Source organism: Trachypithecus francoisi, unplaced genomic scaffold, assembly GCF_009764315.1.
Source record: "Trachypithecus francoisi isolate TF-2019V2 unplaced genomic scaffold, Tfra_2.0 Contig01585, whole genome shotgun sequence".
Classification (NCBI taxonomy): domain Eukaryota; kingdom Metazoa; phylum Chordata; class Mammalia; order Primates; family Cercopithecidae; genus Trachypithecus; species Trachypithecus francoisi.
Window position 1 is genome coordinate 6,586,911 of NW_022681444.1, and position 18,643 is coordinate 6,605,553.

Genomic DNA, 18,643 nt, shown 5'->3' on the forward strand with positions numbered 1-18,643 from the left:
GCCAAACTGTATTCTGCCCTTTGGAGCAGACAATCTGGCAGACAGACTGTAAGAAGGGGGAGGAGATCAGCTGTTGCTGATACTTCCTGTGGAGGGGATGGGGGAGTGGGAGTTTGTTCAGAGAGACTGGGCAGTGCTGATTGCTCAGTCTCACTGATGTAGCTTCCGTGAAGGTCAGGTCTTCCTCTGGCTCGTGAAGGGAGGCAAGGACAGATGACCTGTGCTGGAGGAGGCTGTTGTGGACATGCCAGGGATGAGTGACTGGGTAACTGGTCTCTGCTTCCTTGTTTTCTTGGTCTCTGGGCTTTGGCATGGGGTCTCATGCCCCCTGCCTTCTAGGGACCATAGGGTACAGAACAGGGGCGCAGGGCCGGGCGTGGTGGCTCACACCTGTAATCCCAGCACTTTGGGAGGCTGAGGTGGGCAGATCACGAGGTCAGGAGTTTGAGACCAGCCTGGCCAACATGATGAAACCCTGTCTCTACTAAAAATACAAAAAATTAGCTAGGAATGGTGCTGCACGCCCGTAATCCCAACTACTCGGGAGGCTGAGGCAGGAGAATTGCTTGAACCCAGGAGGCAGAGGTTGCAGTGAGCCGAGATCACACCACTGTACTCCAGCTTGGGCAAGAAGAACAAAACTCAGTCTCATAAAAACAAAAAAAAAAAAACAGAGCAGGGGGCGCAGGAAATGTTCATTATTTCCCCCCAGAACTTGACTAGATGTGGTGGTTCTCCATCCCATAGGCACACCCACCAGGAAACCATTTCCTTTGCAAACTCTGAGTGGCTTTTCTGAACTGTAGGGGATCCTGGGGATCACTCCCATGGGTCAGAACTCAGGGAAGTGGCCAGACCCTGGGTTGCTGCCTGGTTTGGCCTGGACCTTGCCTGTAGGAGTTGGAAGGAAATCAGCCTGGTTCCTGACTTCCTCCTCTTAGAGTAGAGGTGATTCCAGGTTTTCATATGGAGAAACTGAGGTACACACTGATGGGCCAAGACCTGTTTGAGATTCAGGTGGGATGGTTGTGGGGCTCTAGAGCCCAGCACACTGTCTCTCCATGCCTTGACTCATTCATTCATTCATTCATTCAGCCATTCTTTAGAAAGTGCCTGTCTGGGGCCTGGGATGACTGGGAAAACATCCCTGTCCTCCTGAGAACTGCAGTTTGGGAGGAGAGGCAGACCGGAAGACACATAAGTTCTGATACACTATGGCCACCATATTAATGGAAATATTACAGAAGCAGCCCAGAGGAAGAAGGAATTAGCTCTGGGTGGTTATGTAGGGGGTGGTCAGGGTATGCTTTCTAGAAGAGGAGGGACTAGAATAATCAGTGACGGAGTCCAGGGGCCCAAGTTCTGGACCTGGCTCTGCCATGGGGAGGTGATTAGACCACCCAGCCTCAGTGGGTGCCCCATCCTTGACACGGAGGGTAGAGTGAGGAAGAGGTTGGCTTGGATGGCCTCTGTGCCTATATAGCTGTAGGTGCTTTACTGCCTAGTCACCACCACCCCATGTGGAATTGCGGGGTTGTTGACCTACTTCCCATGATGGCAGAGACCATCTTCTATGTCTGTCCTCCCAGCACAGTGCCTGGAACTTTGTCAGTGTAGTAAATAAATACCCAGTGGTAGAAATGTTGGAAAAACAGCCATCCCTCCTAGATCAGTTCAGGTGTCTTTGTCTGCCCCTGCCCTCCTCCTTCCTGGGTAACTCCTGCTGATCCTTTGGCTCTCTCTGGTGGCTGGGCCACTCTCCTAGCTCCTGGCTCCCTGAAACCCGTGTATTGTAGTAATCACACCTCTTTCCCCACCCTGCCACCCCTATGCGCAGTTCTGCACAGTGTCTGGCGCATACAGAGTAGATGCTCACTGGAGGCTGTTGACTGTCGGAGGTGATGGGTTGATTTGGTGTTTAAGTTGGAGTCTGGGCAGAGGTTGGTTGACCCAGCCATCCTGCTGTGGCTCATCACTTGCCACTTCCCCTCTCTGGCTCTGGATCTTGCCATGTCGAGCCCTGAAGCCTTCTCCGGATGCCATGTCTTCTCTCCTCCAGGTAAAGGTGTGCTGTTCCTCCTGCCTGGAATGTTCTTTTTCCAGCTCCTACTCTTAGGAGTCAACTCAGACAACTCCTCCTCCAGAAAGCCTTCCCTGACCCGACTAGTCTGGGTCTAGCGCTTCTCCTGGCTCCCCTGCAGCAGAGCTCTGAGCTCTCAGACCATCGCTACTGACTTGGCACCTCCTCAGTCGACCAGGTTCTGGAGGGAGGTGCTCTGTCAGAACCTCTTTTGTCCACCAGGTGCGATGGCTCATGCCTATAATCCCAATACTTTGAGAGGCCGAGGCGGGCAGATCACTGGAGATCAGGAGTTCGAGAGCAGCCTGGCCAACATGGGGAAACCCTCTCTACTAAAAATACAAAAATTAGCCAGACTTGGTGGTGCGCGCCTGAAATCCCATCTACTCGGGAGGCTGAGGCAGGAGAATCACTTGAATGCGGGAGGCGGAGGTTGCAGTGAAGCGAGATCGCACCACTGTACTCCAGCCTGGGTGACAGAGTGTGACTCTTGTCTCAAAAAAACCCTCTTTTGTCACCCCAGAGCCCAACCAAGGGCCTGCTACTAAGCAGGCTCTCAGGAAGTGCTGGCAGTTCGGCAGGTAACTGCGATAATCACACATGTGCCTGCTGACGGCAGCTCTCGCTTCCTTGTAGGGAGGCGGCGTCCATGGAGCAAAAGGAATGCCAGGACCCTGCCCAGGCAGACGCGGGCCAGCCTCAGCACCGACAGCCGACGCGCAGATAGCAGAGGCGTCCTTGGGGTAAGGACTGGGCCCCTCTCCTTCCTGACCAGCTCCAGCTCCAGTCAAGTGCCCTTCCCAGCTTGGGGAGCAAAGGGTAGCATCTCTGTCCCCACAGTCCTTTGCTCTTCTTACTGTAGGTTCAGGGCAGAGTGGCAGACAGCAGAATTACTGTCTTCTTCCTTCTCCCGCTGAGTAATGTCTGCTTGCTGCATTCATTGAGTGCTAAGTTGTTTCATTGCAAACCTCTGTTTTTTCTCCCTCACCCCAGAGCTTATCAGTCTGGGTTTTGCTAATGCAGCCTCGTGACCACATTTCCCAAAAAAGCGTGAACCACGTTTCCCAAGTGTGTTCCATGAGACACCAGTTTCTTCGGTCACAGTGTTAATTCCGGGAAACAAAGACTTCTTGTTATCCTTGCTGTAGGACTTATCAGAGCCTTGAATGGGTTGAGCTGACCACGGTAAGGGAGCTAGCGACTCATGTTTCCCCACACTTATTTGGTTGTGTAGACATCTTTGGGAACTGGGATTCCTTGGCCTGTGCTTTGGAAAACAGTTCCCAGAGGCAGGAGAGTCCCTTGAGAGCATGTGGAGGATTAAATATGTTGACATAGAGCAGGCAGTTGGCAGAGTGCATGTCCTAGAAGGTGGTCCTGAGTCATAGCTGGTGTATGTATAGACGGCTGTATAATTTTCCAAACATACTCGGGTCGGTGATCTCATTTGACCATTTGAGGATGCTTAGGCAGTGGCCATTATCTCCAGTTTACAGATGTGGAAACGGAGAATCAGAGTGAGGAAGCAACTTACCCAGACTCATCTGTAAAGAAGGCAAGGTCGGCCGGGCGCGGTGGCTTAAGCCTGTAATCCCAGCACTTTGGGAGGCCGAGACGGGCGGATCATGAGGTCAGGAGTTTGAGACCATCCTGGCTAACACGGTGAAACCCCGTCTCTACTGAAAAATACGAAAAGCTAGCCGGGCGAGGTGGCGGGCGCCTGTAGTCCCAGCTACTCGGGAGGCTGAGGCAGGAGAATGGCGTAAACCCGGAAGGCGGAGCTTGCAGTGAGCTGAGATCCGGCCACTGCACTCCAGCCCGGGCGACAGAGCGAGACTCCGTCTCAAAAAAAAAAAAAAAAAAAGAAGGCAAGGACATGCGGCTTGAATCCAGACCCTGGAATCCTGGGCCAGAGTCCTTTGTTCTCTGCCCTGAGGCATCCCTGCCTTTACGTCTCACCTCAGTTTTTTTTTGTGTGAAGGAAGGCCTGAGTCTCCCAGCCTGGATTTTAAAAGAAATAGTAATTTTTTTTTTGTAACTACAGACATAGTTGCATATTCATTATATGCAATATAAAAATACAATATATTTTTATATTGTTTGGCTATTTTTGGGGGACAAGGTCTCACTCTGTTGCCCAGGCTGGAGTGCAGTGGCACCATCATGATTCAGCCTTGATCTCCAAGGCTCCGGTGATCCTCCTGCCTCAGCCTCCTAAGTAGCTGGGACTACAGGTGTGCACTACTGTGCCCAGCTAATTTTATTTATTTATTGTGGAGATAGAGCCTCTCTACATTGCCCAGGCTGGTCTCGAACTCTTAGGTTCAAGAGATCCTTCTACCTCGGCCTCCCAAAGTGCTGGGATTATGGGTGTGAGCCACCATGCCAGGCCTGTTTGGATCTTTAATGTCATCTAGGAAATGAGTCTCCGCTGATTCCCGTCTTCAGAGGTGTGAATGGGAAGGGGTATATTCTTCCACATCTATTATTACCATTTGCTTTTTTTTTTTTTTTTTTTTTGAGATGGAGTCTGGCTCTGTCTCCCAGGCTGGACTGCAGTGGCGCGATCTCGGCTCACTGTAAGCTCCGCCTCCCAGGTTTACGCCGTTCTCCTGCCTCAGCCTCCTGAGTAGCTGGGACTACAGGCGCCCGCCACCTCGCCCGGCTAGTTTTTTGTATTTTTTTTTTAGTAGAGACGGGGTTTCAACGTGTTAGCCAGGATGGTCTCGATCTCCTGACCTCATGATCCGCCCATCTCGGCCTCCCAAAGTGCTGGGATTACAGGCTTGAGCCACTGCACCCGGCCACCATTTGCTTATTTTTATATAAATCTGGTCATGTTTGAGTTGCTGATTCACAGCTTGCTTTTGTTTCATTTAATGATATCCCCTGGACCTCTTTCCCATGGAAGAGGTAGATAGAGCTGTGGATGGTCCTGGCAGAATGCACACCCTCAAGCCCCCCTGCCGGCCCCTCCCCTCACATGCTGAGAGTTTTGAGCTGTGTGGGCATTTACAGCAGCAGAGGGAGGTGGGAAGTGCCTGGTGTGTGATTGTGTCCACTCTCCTGTTTATGGGACAAGGTCAGCCAACTCCTGGCTCTGCCCTGTAGGAGTTTCCTGTTGGTTTTGAGGAACTCTGTCCCCTGGAGAGAGGGGAGGCCTGCACTGTAGTCTTTCATGCTGGGCAGCGCTGAGCAGGAAGCAGCATGTCCTGCTTGTCAGATCATAATTCCTCCTCCTTGCCAAGGATGGTGTGGAGTGAACCGCATGGGCCGGCCTGAGGGGTTTTGGCCTCCACCCACCGCCTGGGTTCAGGGGACACACACGAATCAAGCTGAGACAAATTGAGTCTGAGCCATTGTTCTCCTGAGCCCGGCCCTTCCTGGGGACAGGAAGGAACAGGCAGACCCTGACTCAGTTTACCCTTGCTGTCTCTGGAGGAAGCGTTGGTTGTGGTCCTTTTGGCATGCTCCTTTCAAGTTTTAGTTCTGAGAGTGGGCAGGTGAGGAGCAGGAGGAGGGCCCACCCTGCTACCTGGGTCCAAAGATGCTCTCTTTTGGGGTATAGCTGACCTCAGGAAGGGTTTGGGCAAGGAGAGTGTACAGGCGTGGCAGCCTCGTTTTGTGGGGCTGCGAGAGCGTCTGGCAGGATCACGCTGGGAGTGAGGTCTGTGCTGGAGCTCCTGACATCTCACCTGTGTTTTTCAGGCTCACTGTCCTGTTGCTGTCCCTCCCCCATGTCACTTCCTCCATTCTTCCCCAGGAGTCTCTTTTCTTTCCCATACACTGCTTGGGAGAGAGCCGCAGAGCTGGCCACTCCACAGATGGTGCTCAGCATCTCTGCTTCTCCTCCTTCCTGCAGTAGCACCTTCACAGTCCGTGGTCATCCTCAGCACCGTGTCTCAGTGCTAAGCCGCATGCTGGGATGCTGCATGCATTTGTCCATCTTATCTTCACCACAGCCTTGTGTGTGAGGTTGCTTTACCATTTTACAGACCAAGGCCCAGACAGACCAAGGCCCAGAGGGATGAGGTTTCTGGCCCAAAGGTATACAATGTACATGTGGCAAAGCCAGTACTTGAACCCAGGTTGGTATGGCTTGGCAGCCGGGGCTTTTTCTACTTCACTCTCCATTGCTCCTTTTCTCAGGTTCCCAGGCTTTGGGGGCCTTCAGAGTCACCTGGGAGCTTGTTTAAAATGCTGTTCCCCTGAGCCCACCACCACAGAACTGCAGAGTCTGCACTGGAAGGTTGGCCCCAGGAATCTGCACTTTGAAGATGCCTCCCCAGCAGTTGTGAGGCTGGTGGGCTACAAACAACCCTGAGAAGCACTGGCCAGAGGCCACTCTTTCAGCCTTAGTCCCCATCGTTTACCGCAGAACTCATGCCCTTGGTGTGGATGCAGGGCGGAGCTCCCCACAGGACTGGGACTGGACAGTTGGTACTTTTTTTTACTTTTTTAATTAATTAATTAATTTTTTTTTTTTTGAGACGGAGTCTCTCTCTGTCACCCAGGCTGGAGTGCAGTGGCGCAGTCTTGCTCACTGCAACCTCCACCTCCCTGGTTCACGCCATTCTCCTGCCTCAGCCTCCCGAGTAGCTGGGACTACAGGCACCCGCCACCACGCTCGGCTAATTTTTGTAATTTTAGTAGGGATGGGGTTTCACCATATTGGCCATGGCTAGTCTCGATCTCCTGACCTTGTGATCCACCCGCCTTGGCCTCCCAAAGTTCCAAGACTGTAGCCGTGAGCCAACGCGCCTGGCCTCTTTTTTTAAATTTATTTTTATTTTTTTGAGATGGAGTCCTGAGGCCGGGCGTGGTGGCTCAAGCCTGTAATCCCAGCACTTTGGGAGGCCGAGACGGGCGGATCACGAGGTCAGGAGATCGAGACCATCCTGGCTAACACGGTGAAACCCCGTCTCTACTAAAAAATACAAAAAACTAGCCGGGCAAGGTGGTGGGCGCCTGTAGTCCCAGCTACTCGGGAGGCTGAGGCAGGAGAATGGCATGAACCCGGGAGGCGGAGCTTGCAGTGAGCTGAGATCTGGCCACTGCACTCCAGCCCCGGCGACAGAGTGAGACTCCGTCTCAAAAAAAAAAAAAAAAAGAGATGGAGTCCTGTTCTGTTACCCAGCCTGGAGTGCAATGGTGCCATCTTGGCTCACTGTAGCCTCTGCCTCCTGGGTTCAAGTGATTTTCCTGTCTCAGCCTCCCAAGTAGCTGGGATTACAGGTGTGCACCACCATGCCCGGCTAATTTTTGTATTTTTAGTAGAGATGGGGTTTCACCATGTTGGTCAGGCTGGTCTTGAACTCTTGACCTCAGGTAATCCACCCTCCTCGGCCTCCCAAAGTGCTGGGATTACAGGCATGAGCCACTGCACCCGGCCAGACAGTTGTTTTTTAGTGGCTTCATTTTGTGTGTGTGTGTGTGTGTGTGTGTGTGTGTGTGTATGTATGTGTGTTGGGAAGGCAAGGGGCTTAACCTTCCCTCCTCAAGGGCGTGTGGGGCTGAGGTTTCTAGAAGGGCTTTTACTCCCGGCCACAAACGTTCCCTGCCGTCTTCCAGATGCATTTCTGTTGCGTCTTGCGTCTCGCAGCAAGTTCGTCTACGTCTAAACGTCTCTTGAGGGCTTAAAACCTCAAAATTAAATTGCTTGCTGCAATCTAAGCCTCACGCCTAAAGCGATGTTCCACTGGAGTAAAAGTGGCTGTAAAATTCCACAGCTTTCACATGCCACCTGGACGCCCTCAGAGTGCATCTGCCAAACCTGCGCCCTCTGACGGGCAGCATGACAAACGCACTGACCAGCAGTGGGGGTGGTGGGCGGGAATCCTGGCCCTGCAGGACACCTCGCATCTCCCAGCTGACTCCATGGGTCAGGATCACTGGAGTTAACCCCCTTCTAGCCCAGAGAGTCAGGTACCAAGCAACTCACCCTCTGTCAGACCCTCCAGTCCTCCGCCTGACCTGCCTAGGGCTTGGCCAGTGCCCAGTCCCCTGGGATCTCAACAGAAGATGCGTCTGCCGCCTCTCTAGGGTACTGGTGGCCACATTTCATAACCTGTCTAAGAAGGCAGTGCTGGTGTTCATAACAGGTTAAGTCCTGTAAACTGTGTGTGGCCAAGACTCCATGTGCAAATATGAGTGTTGGCTGGACGTGGTGGTTCCTACCTGTAATCCCAGCACTTTGGGAGGCTGAGGTGGGAGGATTGCTTGAGCCCAGGAGTTCCAGACCAGCCTGGGCAACATAATGACCCGTCTCTACAAAAATAAAAAATACTAGTCCGGGTGCAGTGGCTCACGCCTGTAATCCCAGCACTTTGGGAGGCCGAGGCGGGTGGATCACCTGAGGTCAGGAGTTCAAAACCAGCCTGGCCGATGTGGAGAAACCCCATCTCTACTAAAAAATACAAAAATCAGCTGGGTATGGTGGCATGCACCTGTAATCCCAGCTACTTGGGAGGCTGAGGCAGGAGAAACGCTTGAACCTGGGAGGTGAAGATTGCAGTGAGCCAAGATTGTGCCACTACATTCTAGTCTGGGCGACAGAGTGAGACCCCGTCTAAAAAAAAAAAAAAATTAGCCAGGTGTGGTGGCATGTGCATGTAGTTTCAGCTGCGTAGAGGCTGAGACTGGAGGACTGCTTGAGCCCAGGAGTTCAAGACCAGCCTGGGCAACATAACAACCTATCTCTACAAAATATTTTTAAAAATAGGCAGATGTGGTGGCACATGCCTGTAGTTTCAGCTACTCGGAGACTGAGGCTGAAGGATTGCTTGAGCCAAGGAGTTCAAGGTTGCAGTGAGCCATGATCGCACCATTGCACTCTAGCCTGGTCGACAGAGCAAGATCCTGTCTCAAAAAATATTAAAGTGGCTTGCCTTCCAGGCCCCTCTGACCCCAGGGCCCAGACCCAACACTGCCTTCTGGCCCTAAACCCAGAGCTAGGCTCCCTTCCAGAGCTTCCTTATAGCGGTACCTGTGAGACCAGAGGCATCTGAGTGTGGCCTGATGGGGTTCCCTTTAGAGCCCTGGTTTCCATGTACCCCTAGGGAAAAGAGGGTCTTGTCTCAAGAATTATCTTCAAGGGCCTGGATCCCAGGCGGGTCCAGGAGGCCCACTTGCCCTTGAGGCAGGTTGGCACAATGGGAAGTCAGGCTTGAGGTGCGTCTTCCCAGCTCTTCCTAGCCCTAGTGGCCTTGGGAAGGTTACCAAACTTCTCTGGGCCTCAGACATCACACCCATAAAAGGACTGATAAACTCTCCCATAATAATAACACCAGCGAAGCTTCCAGAGCCTTACTGTTGTGGCAAGCGCTAGTCTAAAAGCTTTCTATGGACTGTCCCCTTCTGTTCTCATCACAACCCTTCGAGCAATAGACTTGTCAGCCCATTTTACAGATGAGGAAACTAGAGCCTAGTAAGGTGAAGGGACTTTCTCATGGTCTCGTGGTGAGGTGGGTGCCACCTTGCTGCTTTGCATGAAGGTTGGGAGATAGGGCAAGGACCCTTAGCTGACAGTCAGTAACTGGGCGCTCCTGCCCCAGCCTACCAGGGCAAGGGCAGGTCCTGAGGCCGCACCTGCAGCCCCACCTGCTTCCTCTCTGTGCTTGGCTCTGGAGCTGCTGGGAGAAGCCCAGGTGGGTGTCCCTCGCCTGTTGCCTTTCACCCTAGAAGGCGGGCCACGCCCTTTCAAGTTGGCGTGAAGATGAGCCTGGTTGGGGGCCCAGCGCGGGTGAGAGCAGTTTGGAACTGACCTGTGCTCCCCTCCCCATCCAGCCCTGGCATCTCCCCTCTTCCTCTCCCCAGGAAGTGAGGGTGTGCCCTTCTACACAGGGTGAGTCCCAAGCCAGGGAGCACCCCCAGCCAGCAGCCTCTGACTCACCCCAGCTGGGTGTGGGGGCCTCCAGGGCAGTGCCCGCCCTGGGGAGGGTGGAGGCTGAGACCTCTCCTCCCCCTCTGGCTCTGGGATGGGGGAAGCACATGACTCATGGCCCGTGGTAGGAGCAGATCCACAGGCTTGGAGCCCTCCCGGGACAGGGCCTGTTGAGAGCGGCCCCTTCCTGCTCCCCGGGAGAGCACTGGAGGGCCAGCCTTCCCATCTCCGGTACAGGAGGGGTGCCAGCCTCCCGCCTTCCCTCCTGCCTGGGAAGTTTTCCCGGCTCAGCCTTGTTTGTGCTTTCACAAAAGGCTCTCTGTGCCCTGTTTACCCGCAGCCCGCCTGCCTGCCGCCCAGGTGTGGGAGCCATGCCAAATCCCTGTGGGCCCACATGGGGTCTGGTGCATGCTGGGGGGTGTCTGTCTCTGGGACAGAGTGGGCGGCTTGTCATTTCTTGACTCCTTTCCCTGTCTTCGAGAAGCATCCAGGGGATGTGGAGTGGGGCTGAAGCTAAGGACTGGCTCTGAAAGCAGATGGCCAACTCTGCCACACGGAGGTCCTGAGTCTGGGAGGGTCTCCAAGTGTTCGAGGTTCTGTGAGTCCCAGCGAGTCTTAAGGGGTCCTGGGGTTCTCCGAGTGGTCTGGCCCCTGCTCAGAGACATGGTGCTTGAGGCTCGACCCTCACCCAGGTCAGTCCCCACTGAATTCTGGGAGAGTCATCTGCGATGGCAGGTGGGACCGTGGAGCGACAGCCTGCGTGTGTCCGGTGTTGTGTTGACACGATGCCTTATTTTTATTTCTCACAATAACCCATTTTACAGCTATAACCCATTTTAGGCTGTAATATTTTAGGATGTAATATTTCCATCTTGCCGTTGAGGACACAGAGGCTCTGAGGCCCCAGTGAGGCCGTGGTGGGGTTGGATTTTTGAGTTGCCCAGCTCTGGGGTCTGAGCTCCTCCCTGCTCTGCTCCCAGGAGGTGAGGACTACAAGCTGTTGAGAGTGAGTGTTATGAGGTAGGGCAGGCAGGATGAGGCTGACCTGTTTCTAATATATGGATGGCAGCTACTTATAAATTCTTTTATCATCCTGAGAAACCACACAGTGAGGAAGGTCTTTTGATTTATTTTCAAGTAGTGTTTCTACTCATAAACGTACCAGATTTAAATAATGGAAGAATGTGTAATGTAGATAGCCCTCTACAGTCTTACCACGAGTAGACTCAACTGTATACAGTTCTGTGCATAGCTTTCTAAATTTTTTTCTGTACACAGTAATAAGTTTGTTATTGATACAATTTTATTTTTTGAGACAGAGTCTCACTCTGTCACACAGGCAGGAGTACAGCAGTGCAGTCTCAGTCCACTGCAACCTGCGCTTCCCAGGTTCAATCGATTCTGCTACCTCAGCCAGCTGAGTAGCTGGGACTACAGGTATGTGCTACCATGCCCAGCTAAAGGGATTTTTTGTATGTTTAGTAGAGATGGGGTTTCGCCACGTTGGCCAGGCTGGTCTCAAACTCCTGACCTCAAGTAATTCATCCGCCTTGGCCTCCCAAAGTGCTTGGATTACAGGCATGAGCCACCGTGCCCAGGCATCATTCTTGTTTTAAAAAATTGCCGGTCGTGGTGGCTCACACCTGTAATCCCAGCACTTTGGGAGGCTGAGGCAGGTGGATCACGAGGTCAGGAGATCGAGACCATCCTGGCTAACACGATGGGCATGGTGGTGGGCACCTGTAGTCCCAGCTACTTGGGAGACTGAGGCAGGAGAATGGCGTGAACCTGGGAGGCAGAGCTTGCAGTGAGCAGCGATTGTGCCACTGTACTCCAGCCTGGGCGACAGAGCGAGACTCTGTCTCAAAAAAAAAAAACAAAATTATACCAGTAACAGGCCAGGTGCAGTGGCTGACACCTGTAATCCCAGCCCTTTGGGACACCAAGTCAGGTGGATCACTTGAGGTCAGGAGTTTGAGACCAGCATGGCCAACATGGCGAAACCCCGTCTCTACCAAAAATACAAAATTCAACCAGGAGTGGTGGCGCACACCTGTAGTCCCAGCTACTTGGGAGGCTGAGGCAGGAGAATCGCTTGAACCCAGGAGGTAGAGGTTGCAGTGAGCCAAGACCACACCACTGTACTCCAGCTTGGGTGACAGAGTGAGACTCTACCTCAAAAAAAAAAAAAAGATCATATTTCCTAATTTTTTTTTATTGTGGTGAAATACACATGACGTAAAATTTACCATCTTAACTCTTTGTAAGTGTACACTTCAGTGGTATTGAGTACATTCACATTGTGCATCCATCACTGCCACCTATCTCCAGAGCTGTTTTCATCTTGCAAAACTGAAACTCTCTGCATCTGTTATTAAATGCTCGCTCCCCATTTCCTACTCCCCCAGGTCCTGGTATCCCTTCTGCTTTCTGTGTATTCACTTAGGTGAATAAGTGAAATCAGAGTATTTGCCTTTTATGACTGGCTTCTTTCACAGATTTTATGTACTGCTCAGCAACATTCTTTTATGCTTAATATCTCTTAGACGTCTTTTGGGTCACTGCATACACGTCTACAAGGAAGGTGGCGTTATTCCTGGTTTAAAATTGTAGAAGCTCGGGAGGCTGAGGTAGGAGAATCGCTTGAACCTGGGAAGTGGAGGTTGCAGTGAGCCAAGACCTTGCCACTGCACTCCAGCCTGGACCACAGAGTGGAGCGAGACTCTGTCTCCAAAAATATAAAAACAAAATAAAATAAATTGTAAAAGCAGAGGCTTAAGCTAAACAATTTGCCCGGGGTCACAGAATTATTTCTTGCTGGAGCTGGATTTGGACCCACATGTTCCAAACTTCAAGTCTCTTGCTCTGTCTGCTCCCTGAGATCCACCTGTGCCTGAGGGAAGGCTGGGGCTCTCTGGGTTACTCATTTAACTCCCAGGAACAGGGATGCCCTGGCGCTATCCAGAAACCTGGTCCCATTTGTCCAAGGCACCTGCTTGAGCTGCCTTGTGGGAAGGGTCTGTTCTGTACAATGCCCACTTCTACACCTCCCTGGGAGCAAGGCAGGACCAGGTAGGGAGTGCTTACGGGATCTGCAGAGTCCTGAGGGGCCGAGGAGTAGCAGCTGGAAGGAGGAGCTGCCTCCGCTGCTCTGGTAACCTGGTAAGATGCAGTAGCTGCTGCTCCCTGCTGAGCCTTCGCCTGTGTGAGGTTGGGGAGAGCACTGGCTATGCAGGGTAGGAATGCATGATTGTTTCGGTGAGTTTTGTGTGATGAAATGGTTTAAGAAAAGTATAAAACCTAGAACAGATACATCCGTATCAAGAACTCAGCTTTGTCAGACTTCAGTGTTTTACAGTAATTGTTTCAGATATACACACACACGCATGCACACACCGCTCACCCACACTTGAATGTGCACGTGCACTTAAGTAAGATATTCCAAGCACAGTTGAAGCCCCTTCCCCATTTTCCCTCCCTAGATACAATCATTATCTTGGTTTGGAGACTTTCCATGCATGCTTTTGTATCTTCAGTATCCTTGGGTATACACCTTGTAGAAAACCTTATATAATGTATGCATCATCTACAACTTGTTTTTTGGATTAACATTGCTTTTGAAGTTCATCCATATTGATACATGTTGCTACAGTTCATTAACTTTAATGGATTTAAAGCATTTCCATTGTATGATTAGAACAACGTATTCTTTCTCCTGTTGATGAATATGTAGGTCATTTCTGGTTTTTTGCTATTATGAACGATTCTTCAGTGAGCATTCTTGTGTGTGGTTTCTCACTTATGTGTGCAGCAGCTCTCTAAGATGCATAAATAATGAGGAGAGGAGTTGCTGGGTTATAGAGTATGTGCATCCTACCTTCTCTAAGAGTTCATAATGTTTGCCAATTGGGGGAGTAAAATGATATGTGATTGTTTTAATTTAGTTTCCTTGATTATTAGCAAGGCTAAGAATTATTTCATACATAGTTCCATTTGCATTTTTCCCCTGTGAATTGCCTATGCATATATTTTGCCATTTCCCTTCATTGGATTGTCTTTGTCTTATATATGCAGGATTTTTGTATTTATTCTGGATATTAATCTTTTCTTTTTTCTTTTTTTTTTTGAGCCAGAGTCTCACTCTGTCACCCAGCCTGGAGTGTGGTGGTATGATCTCTGCTTACTGCAACCTCCACCTCCTGAGTTCAAGGATTTTCCTACCTCAGCCTCCTGAGTAGCTGGGACTACAGGCATGTGCCACCACGCCCAGCTAATTTTTTGTATTTTTAGTAGAGATGGGGTTTCGGCATGTTGGCCAGCATGTTGGTCTCAAACTCGTGACCTCAAATGATCCACCTGCCTCAGCCTCCGTAAGTGCTGGGATTACTGGCATGAGCAATTGCGTCCAGCTGTATTCTAGATATTAATCTTTTGGTGGTTTTAAACTTTAGAAATAAATCTTCCTAGTCTGTGGCTTCTTTTCACTTGTATATTATTATGTCTTTCGATGTATGTTTTAACTTTAATGTGATCAGTACATTACGTTTCCTGTAAGGATTTATACACTTTGTGGTAAGATATTCCTGTCTTAATGACATGAAGATAGTCTCTGATTTTTCTTTTCTTTTTGAGACAGAATGTCACTCTTGCTCAGGCTGGAGTGCAGTGGCCTGATCTTGGCTCACTGCAACCTCCACCTCCCTGGCTCAAGCCATTCTCCTGCCTCAGCCTCCCGAGTAGCTGGGATTACAGGCTCCTGCCACCACACCTGGCTAATTTTTTGTATGTTTAGTAGGGACAGGATTTCGCCATGTTGTCGAGGCTGGTCTCAAACTCCTGGCCTCAGGTGATCCGCCCACCTCAGCCTCCTCAAATGCTGGGATTACAGACGTGAGCCACCGTACACGGCCTGTCTTAGCTATTCTTGATCCTTTGAGATAGTGATTAAAAAAAAAATTTTTTTTTTTTTTAGGCAGTTTTATTCTTGTTGCCCAGGCTGGGGTGCAATGGCACAATCTCGGCTCACTGTAATCTCTGCCTCCTGGGTTCAAGCAATTGTCCTGCCTCAGCCTCCCAAGTAGCTGGATTACAGGTGCCCGGCATCACGCCTGGCTAATTTTTATATTTAGTAGAGATGGGTTTTCACCATGTTAGACAGGCTGGTCTCAAACTCCTGACCTCAGGTGATCCACCTGCCTCGACCTCCCAAAGTGCTGGGATTACAGGTGTGCACCTCCTTACCCGGCAAAATAATCTGTTTTCTTAATTATGAGTAACAAATGCTTATAATAAAAAAATAGAGGCCAGGCGTGGTGGCTCGCGACACTGCACTCCAGCTTGGATAACAGAGTGAGACTCTATCTCAAAAAAAGAAAGAAAGAAAGAAAAAGATAAGTTTGGGGTGAAAAAGGATAATAAACAGCAGTCTAATCTCACTTCTAAGATTGTTCAGTGTGTGTGTGTAATTTATGGCAGAGGGGTTACCTACTTTTTAGATTTAACATACTTTGAACATTTCCTCTTGTTATCAAGCGTTTTGCTCTAACGCACTTTTGGGATTGCATATATTCCCTTATCTGATCACTTAATAAGTCCTTTTTTTTTTCTTTTTCTTTTTTCTTTTTTTTTTTGAGCCAGAGTCTCACTCTGTCACCCAGCCTGGAGTGTGGTGGTATGATCTCTGCTTACTGCAACCTCCACCTCCTGAGTTCAAGGGATTTTCCTACCTCAGCCTCCTGAGTAGCTGGGACTACAGGCATGTGCCACCACGCCCAGCTAATTTTTTTGTATTTTTAGTAGAGATGGGGTTTCGGCATGTTGGCCAGCATGTTGGTCTCAAACTCGTGACCTCAAATGATCCACCTGCCTCAGCCTCCGTAAGTGCTGGGATTACTGGCATGAGCAATTGCGTCCAGCTGTATTCTAGATATTAATCTTTTGGTGGTTTTAAACTTTAGAAATAAATCTTCCTAGTCTGTGGCTTCTTTTCACTTGTATATTATTATGTCTTTCGATGTATGTTTTAACTTTAATGTGATCAGTACATTACGTTTCCTGTAAGGATTTATACACTTTGTGGTAAGATATTCCTGTCTTAATGACATGAAGATAGTCTCTGATTTTTCTTTTCTTTTTGAGACAGAATGTCACTCTTGCTCAGGCTGGAGTGCAGTGGCCTGATCTTGGCTCACTGCAACCTCCACCTCCCTGGCTCAAGCCATTCTCCTGCCTCAGCCTCCCGAGTAGCTGGGATTACAGGCTCCTGCCACCACACCTGGCTAATTTTTTGTATGTTTAGTAGGGACAGGATTTCGCCATGTTGTCGAGGCTGGTCTCAAACTCCTGGCCTCAGGTGATCCGCCCACCTCAGCCTCCTCAAATGCTGGGATTACAGACGTGAGCCACCGTACACGGCCTGTCTTAGCTATTCTTGATCCTTTGAGATAGTGATTTAAAAAAAAAATTTTTTTTTTTTTTTAGGCAGTTTTATTCTTGTTGCCCAGGCTGGGGTGCAATGGCACAATCTCGGCTCACTGTAATCTCTGCCTCCTGGGTTCAAGCAATTGTCCTGCCTCAGCCTCCCAAGTAGCTGGGATTACAGGTGCCCGGCATCACGCCTGGCTAATTTTTATATTTAGTAGAGATGGGTTTTCACCATGTTAGACAGGCTGGTCTCAAACTCCTGACCTCAGGTGATCCACCTGCCTCGACCTCCCAAAGTGCTGGGATTACAGGTGTGAGCCACTGCATCTGGCCTTTAGTAGCTTCTTCTTTTTTTTTTGAGACGGAAGTTTCACTCTTCTTGTTGCTCAGGCTGGAGTGCGATGGCATGATCTCGGCTCACCACAACCTCTGCCTCCCGGGTTCAAGCGATTCTTCTGCCTCTGCCTCCCGGGTAGTTGATCTGGTAGCTTCTTTAACCAGGGTGTGCTTATTGTCCACCTACTGTGTGCCAGGCCTCGCCTAACTGTATCTTTACCAGGTGTCCCGGAGTCCTCTGATGGTTTCCTTCTTCCATTTCCCAACTTAACTCTCGAACACACTTTTCCTTCACTCACCAGGCCTCTCCTGAAGTCAGGGTCGCTCAGGCAGGGCCAGGCCAGGCCTCTCTTGCTCTCCACCTCCTGTTCACATCCACCTGCAGGCTCTGGCTGGTCCTGGCACACTGGATGTGTTGAGTATTTCAGGCCCTGGCCTTTTAGCAGCCCTCTGAGTCAGGGCCTATCTTTAGCCCCATTCACAGATGGGGTAACTAAGGCTCAGAGAGGTGAAGTCACCTGCCCAGCATCACAAGTAGCAGAGCCAGGTTGGCCCTGGCCCGGCCCTTCCCTCCGAGCTCATGTGGAGGGCTTGCTCTTCACCCACCCGGGCTCTCACACAGGTCGTTTGGGAAGCCCCATTTCTGTGATCTTCATGAGGGTCCTGAGAGCCCGCAGGGCATTTGTCACCTTCCCCCATGTTACGATGGGGAACCAAGGTGCTGAGAGGGGAAGGCGTCCTGGTTCCTGGGTAGTCCCCTCCCTCTCTGCCAGCTGGAGGCCAGAAGAGCGAGGACAAGGGTTGTCTGTGATGGTGGCGGCAACTCTGCAGTCACAGCCCAGCAGTCTGACGCGGTGGGGAGCAGATGAAGGGGAAGGAGGAGTCCAGGCTGGGCAGAGGCCTGGGCCCACCCACCCCTTGGTTCATTTTTTACACAACATGGACACGTCTTTAACAGATTTGCTGCTCCTTTCTAGACAGGGAAACTGAGGCCCTGGGAGAGAAGCTGTTCCATAGCTCCGCTGGGACGCAGCGCCAGCTGAGAGGGCCGAGCACAGGGAGGATAAGCAAGGGCACTTTCCAGAAGGCAGAGATAGCCCAGCCACCTCCATCCCTCGCCTCAGAGGCTCCCTTCCCTTTCGGGGCATTTCTGACCACACCCAGGCGCGCCCCAAGAAGGGCTCTCGCGGGGGTCTGCTCCATCTGAATGGCCCACCCTGGAGGTGCTGCCTGTCTGGGTCCACTGCACATCCAGGTTCGAAGGCCACCTCTGTCACTTCCAGGCGGTATAAAGTTGAGCAGAAGACCTCTGTGTCCCAGCCGTTTCCCTGATTATAAAATGGACACCCTAAAAAAAAAAAAAAACAGCCTTAACAAAAGGACATTCTCATATGTGTTAGAACATGGTGAGCCTTGAGGACATTATGTTAATGATAGAGCCCGTCACAAAAGGACAAATAGCTTATGATTCCACTTACACGAGGTCCCTAGAGGAGCCAGATTGACAGAAACAGGAAGTGGGATGGGGTGCCAGGAGGCGGTGGGGGGAAGGGGTGTCGTGTTTAAGGGGTGCAGGGTTTCAGTTTGGCGAGGTGAAGAGAGTTCTGTGTATGGTGGTGATGGCTGCACAACAGTGAATGTGCCTCATGCCACTGAACTGCACCCTTGAACATGGGTAAGATGGTAAATTTTCAGTTGCGTGTCTTTTATGACAGTCTAAAAAAATTGAGGGAAAAAATGGACCTGGAAACAATGGGGACCTCCTGGCTCCGCACTAGGGAGAATCTGGCCTTGGCCTTGGTTGTCTGTTTCTGAACTGGAACTGCTCTTTTGTGGGTGTCTGGTCATCTGCAGTCCTGAGCTCCTGGGCGGGTCCCTGCACTGGGCCCCTCCTTGTGGGGATTCCTCGGGGCTGGGCAGGG

General features: G+C 50.9%; 1 protein-coding gene across 2 annotated transcripts in view; it reads left to right on the plus strand.

Annotated features, from left to right (window-relative positions):
• Window positions 1-18,643, plus strand: part of LRRC8A (leucine rich repeat containing 8 VRAC subunit A) — a 39,986-nt gene that overhangs the window by 1,193 nt on the left and 20,150 nt on the right. Inside the window, exon 2 of one of the 2 annotated variants that reach the window (XM_033193139.1) lies at window positions 2,717-2,823. The exons of the other annotated variant lie outside the window; for it this stretch is intronic. The gene's annotated coding sequence lies outside the window, so the exon portion shown is untranslated. The remainder of the gene's footprint in view (window positions 1-2,716; window positions 2,824-18,643) is intronic. 2 annotated transcript variants of the gene reach the window in all.